The sequence below is a fragment of the Centroberyx gerrardi genome, chromosome 11, assembly GCF_048128805.1.
Source record: "Centroberyx gerrardi isolate f3 chromosome 11, fCenGer3.hap1.cur.20231027, whole genome shotgun sequence".
Lineage (NCBI taxonomy): Eukaryota > Metazoa > Chordata > Actinopteri > Beryciformes > Berycidae > Centroberyx > Centroberyx gerrardi.
The window spans coordinates 24,995,150-25,001,164 of record NC_136007.1 but is presented as its reverse complement, the minus strand read 5'-3'; positions in this window follow the sequence as shown (position 1 = coordinate 25,001,164).

Below are 6,015 nucleotides of genomic sequence, written 5' to 3'. Positions count from 1 at the left end.
GGCTTTTGTCATCACCCTTATTCTGCACTGCTGTCAGTCATGCTGTACTCTTAAGCAATTGCCACTTTTTGCACTTGAGTTGACACCACAGAAAAGGAAAGAGAGATGTGCATTTTTCCTTTTTGCTTTTAGTTTGTCAATCCAGGAAAGGAGGTAGGGCAGTTTATAGTTCAGCGACTTTTGATCGTTGCCAATGATTATCACATTTTATGGTCGATCGCAACGACATGGTTATACTTCGAGCAATGGCCATTAACTTTCTGACTTCCCACATACCGTTTTTAGCTGTTAACCCGGAAGTCATTGGCTCCAATTGTAAGCTAAAAACCTTGAAATACGGCTCACAAAGACATAGTTTACATTTTAAAAATTGCTAACTGTTCCCACGAAAAGTCAGGCTGTTGTAGTTATTACCAAATCAAATGGGAACAAATTCTTCATTACGCCGGGGACTATTTTCGGTGCTACGGAACTACTTTCCTGATATCGCAAACGTGTTTACAGCCGGCTTATTAAGTTGTTTGAGGAAAAAGTCGGCTGGCCCGGTGCATCGCGATGATGAAATATGTTGCCCAGAGCAACGGCATGGCTCTTTGACGTGTTTTTAATCGTTTTTTTTTAATACAATGGAGTTCTATGGCTGCTGGGACGTGGCTGCATTGGGCACCGGCTACATGGACGAGACTTGTTGGCAAAACAAAATCATTGCTGATTTTGTTATTTTCATAGGATTTGTTGACGGTAAGCAATGCATTAAAAAACACCAGCCTTATTCTTTAAGATGATAAATCAATGACCAATGAATTCTCAGATGGGCTGATCTGGGTTCAGCTTCTGGGCCATTCAGATCAGATAAGTGTTCAAATTGGCAAAAATTCCTAGTACATGGTACTTTACTTGGGATTGTACAGATTTTTATAATTAAAAAAAATTTTACCGATCGGGCTACAAAACACGACTAAGAGCCTAATAGCCCCGGGATGTTGAATTTTATGGAAGCGTCTTTGCCTGGAATCGAACTCTGGTCTCCCACTTGAGAGTCTGCAGTCTAACTCCCTGTGGGCCACGTGACCCATAAAGTGGTGAACAGACCGACTGACAGGCCAACAATGCCATCTATAGAGCCCCTCCTGTCGCGGGGCTAAAGAGGAATATAAGGTGATGGTTGTGAACATTTAATCACAGAAAACATTTCAACTAGGTGTTTGTTGTAAGGAAAGATATCACCTTAGGCATGTTGTAATCATTCTTGATTTTAAAAAAGTTTTTGCATCATATTTCGTACTGAAACAACATTATATTCTTAGATAAAATGTTTGAAAACAGTATTTTGTTGGTTTCCAACTTTTTAACCAAGAGGAATTTCTTCTTTATAACCCCTGAAGATCTTTCTTAGAGGTGGTGAAAAATCTCAGCCCTCTTGTATATGTAGCTTTAGTTAAGCATTACTTTCTAAATTCTGAGCTTAGTAAATATATGAAAATATAATGTTTTGATGAAAATATTAATTGTATGCTTGTTATGGGGCACCACCTCTTTTGAGGAAAGAAAACAGATCTTTACTTGGTTATAATCATCAGTTATCTGAGAGTTGTGAGAAATTTCCAGGTTATGGATTACTTTGATCTGCAGAAAAAGAAACAGAACAAGGCTACTGCAATAAATGGGAATATTTATTGAGCTGCCTGCTAGACAAGATAATGTGATCAATGAGATGATGTTCACAAGCTGAAGGCTTTGTTTGGCTTGGGACAGTGACTCAGAGCTTCAGACAAGCTCAGAGGGCTAAGATCACATCAACGTCAATGCCCTGGAGTTCGATACCATTTACCACCTGAGGACAGTACCCATCTGAGGCTGTGGAGGAACCCAGCGCGCACAAGAAGATGTTCCTTTGGGATAAGAGTTCTTCTTGAGAACTCGAAATAGGCAGAGGTTTGCAAGCCTGTGTCTATTCTCAACCAATTTAAGCAAGTTTCAAATGGGTTAAGGTCTTGAGAAGATGAGAAGTAGAATAGTGTCTAGAGGAGACACGTACACAGGGTGGACAAGGCTCGTTGGTTTGTTGGTCAAATGCACCAAAGCCATTGCAGTCAGAGTGGTGCCTATGGTGGAGTATGCCTGAACATTGAGAGAGGAGGGTTGGAGTCTGAAGTCTGTTCGACTGGCATGCCAATCTCTGGAGCTTAGTGAAGAGCGTTGATGAGTGTCTTGGAGAGATAGATCTTGTGTGCAACACCTTTCTCCATTAGGTTACACAAGAAACGTTGTAAGGTTGGTTCATCCTGAATGATTGAATGGTTCTCACTGAGAGCTTCTCCCTCCGAATCCAGCTGGACAACATAGAAAATGCTCTCAGAAACTGAGGGTGTCACTTTGTCCAAAGGCTGACTTGGACCAGTGTTGGGTCTTGACCAGGATGTGGTGTAGGCTCGTTGTCATCCAGGTCCAAGTAGAGCTCCACTACCACCACGTCAGGTTGCCCAGATGAGGTGTTCTCAAGAGGGAGCTTAGCGGTTAGGGAGGTCACTGAGAAGAGGTCAGCTTTTGTTTTTGTCTTTCATAAGCTATCCATCACACGTGTGACAGTCTCAAGGTCTTCCTTGCTATTGTCTAGCAGTTTAGGCTCAGCTTTGGCATCATTGCATTTCTTTTGAGGGGGTTGATTATCATTATTTCTTGTGACTCATAGGATGAGTTATGATAAGGTGATCTCTGCAGTGGCTTGTTGCTTCTGGGTTTGTGTTGGTAACTTACCTTGCTGTCATGATATCGACGTTTCTCCCACTGGTTGGGGTAGAGCTTCCCTTGGCGGGACTCTGGAAAGGACGATTTAGTTTTGACAAGTGGTCCTGCACCTCGCCATTGCAGTGTGGCCAGGAGGGAGGGGAAGTTGAATCATGTGGACTGCTGCCATTGGCTCCCTTGATATCCATGGGCAAGGATTTGGTGTCAAGATTCAGGACAGACTTAGGCTCTGTGTTTTTAGTTATGATTTGCTTCTGCTTATCAAAACCCTTAATTGCTAACTCGCGTAGCTGTTGACTGTTCTACGTACATGGACATGCTCCATCGCCTAGGTCAGTGGTTCTCAATCTTGGTCCTCAAGACCCAGAGCCCTGCTGGTTTTCACTGTAGCCATCTAATCAGGACTGATTTACACCTGGGACACCAGGTGAATGCAACTACAGCTAGCTGGAAGGATAGAAAACCAGTACTATGGCTCCTGGGGACCAAGATTGAGAACTACTGCAATTAACTAGCTGGTAGGATAGAAAACCAGCAGTGCTGTGGCTCCTGAGGACCAGGATTGAGAACCACTGGCCTAGGGGATGGTGAGTTTTTGGATGAAAAGAGATTTGAAATTCAAGTCTTCCTTAATTTCTGGTTCTTTCCTAGAGCCAAAGAAGGCTTGATGCAAGCAATGGTAGTATTGCTGAGGTGATTCTTGGCTCCCTTGTTTGACTGCCATAGAGGCAGTCAGACCTGTTCGTGATTCAGGGCCTGAAAACACATGCATTAGGGCTGCATCAGGGCTGATAGTCCTGACATGGTCTGGCTGGCGTTCAGTGAAGCTGCTGACTTCACGGCTGGAGGTTACTTTGATTAGATAGATTTTGTCATCTATGCTAGTGAGCGGAAACTTTCTCAGATAGAAGTCAATGTCTTTCAAATAGGTACTGGTGTTATGAGCTCCTGCTGAGCTTGGTTTGAACCTTGCAATGTTGTGGGCGTATCTAGGTCTCTGTCAGACAGGCCCTGTGAAGAAGAGGTGCTGGTGGGCAGGGAAGTTCGTTGAGGGTGCCCCAAACAAGGGTGGGAGGTTGAGGCCGGCCCGGAAGTGGGAAAATGGTTCTGGTGCAAACAGAGGAGTAGCCTGAGAGGATGAACCATTTTGAATATCTCTAGGGGGTTGAGTTTGAATGTCTCTCCTCCTATCCTGAAAGGATTCACAAGAACGGGCCTGTTGACTTCGACCTATTTCAAGGGAGTGTTGTAGGTCTCTTTTGACTTCTGCCAATTCCTCCTCTTTAATCTCCTGCTGGCGTTGGCACTCCCTGATATTGTATTGAGCGGTGTCTAATTTCTGCTGTAATTCCTGTGTATGCTTCTGGTCAGTTTCTTTATGTCCCTTATAGACTTTTTCAGGTCTTTAATTACTTCCACTGCCTGCTAAAGTAGGTTGTTAGCATTGGAAAAAAGGAAATGACTGGTTGCTCTATATTGTCAAGCTGGGATCAAAAATGTATCGGGTGCTCTTGGAAAACGGGGGGAAAAAGTGTGCTACAAACAGAAAGACAATCCAGGGCTTTAAACATAGACAACGCGGGTGTGGCCTCACCTATATAATAGCAACAGCCAATGGGAGGCAAGCACATGACCCGGATAATTACATAACAGGTGAAACAAATTGAAAATAATGACAAAAAAATATATATAATTAAACCGAATAACATGAGAACAGATTACACAGAAATATAACATGTACATCATACACAGGGAATAGATACCCATATATAAGTTTTTCATAGGCTGTGAGAGAAAAGGAGAGCCTACACAGAGAAAAATTACAGAAAACATGTGAATTCTATATCCTCATTGAGACCAGGATACTGTAACGCATCCAGTCGATGGATCCAAAAAGCTTCCCTTTGGTTAAGTTTCCGTATTCTGTCACCACCCCTGACCAAAGGTTTAATGTGCTCAATGCCCTCTATGCGCAATAACGAATCATTAGCATTGTGGCATTCACTAAAGTGTCTAGCCATGGGGTAATCGCGATTCCTAATTCTAATGGCATATTTATGCTCAGCAAGGCGATCCCTCAGGCGTCTTTTTGTACGACCTATGTAGAAAAAACCTTCCACACATGGACAAGACAGACGGTATATGACAAAAGTAGTGTTACAGGTAATGAACTCACTAAGTTTATATGTTCTGTTTGTGCTAGCATCAACAAAACATTTAGTTTGCACAACATTATCACAGTGAGGGCAATGCATACATTTGAAAGTGCCAACCGGTTTATTTAGCCACTACAATAAAGGCTTTTTAAGAATTTTTTCTTCCTCGTGATTATATTTCTATATTTGGAGTGCCTGGATTGTCCTTCTGTTTGTAGGTTGTTAGCATTGTCGCAGTCTCTCTTTACTAATTTTGGTTGCTCCCTATCAATGTCCAGCTTAGTCTTTGTTTCCGCTAGCTCTTGCTTGTGTTCCTGGAGGGACTGTTCTAGCCTCTCATTCTTCCCTTTCAACTCAGCCCTTTCTGTATCAGTTGAAGGATCACTAGCACCATCTTCTCCTTCATTGGGTTCGGTTTCTAGTTCAGCAATGGGTAATTCTGCTTCAGCTAAGGATTGGTTACTCTTATTGACCTTCTATCGCAGGTTTCTGTTTTCCTCTTGTAGCTGCGTGTTCTCATGTTTTTGGGCTTTCAGTTTGTTATTTGATCTAACAGGTTGTGTGTGCGCTTAAGCTGTACAGTCAAAGTGACAGCCATACAACCTAGCGCATTGGCAGGTGCTTTGTCTTTCAATGATGTGGCTACAGCTTTGGATATGTAGCGTGTAGAGTCGCAATTATCAAATCTAGAATTTAGTAAAGGTATGAAAATATGAAACTTTGATAAAGATATCAATTTACACTCGTAAGGGGCACCACCTTCCTAGATGAAGGACCTTTACTTATACTAATCAGTCATCAGTCTAAAGATCGTGAAATCTTTTCAATACAGGGATTACTTTACTCTGCAAGTAAGGAAACACATAACAACTTCTCTGTAATAAATGGGAATATTTATTTAACTATACAAGCATAACAAATTCAATGAGATAAGCAATATAAGGCACGTATATTGATCACCAGAATGAAGCACGGAAACTATAGACTAAAAATGGACATGGAATGCAATGAAACAAATTAAGAATGAAAGGGAAATGATAATGAAATATGGGAATAAGAATTGGCAGCAGTAAATGGAGGTATGTATGGATCAATCAACCAGAGAAACGAG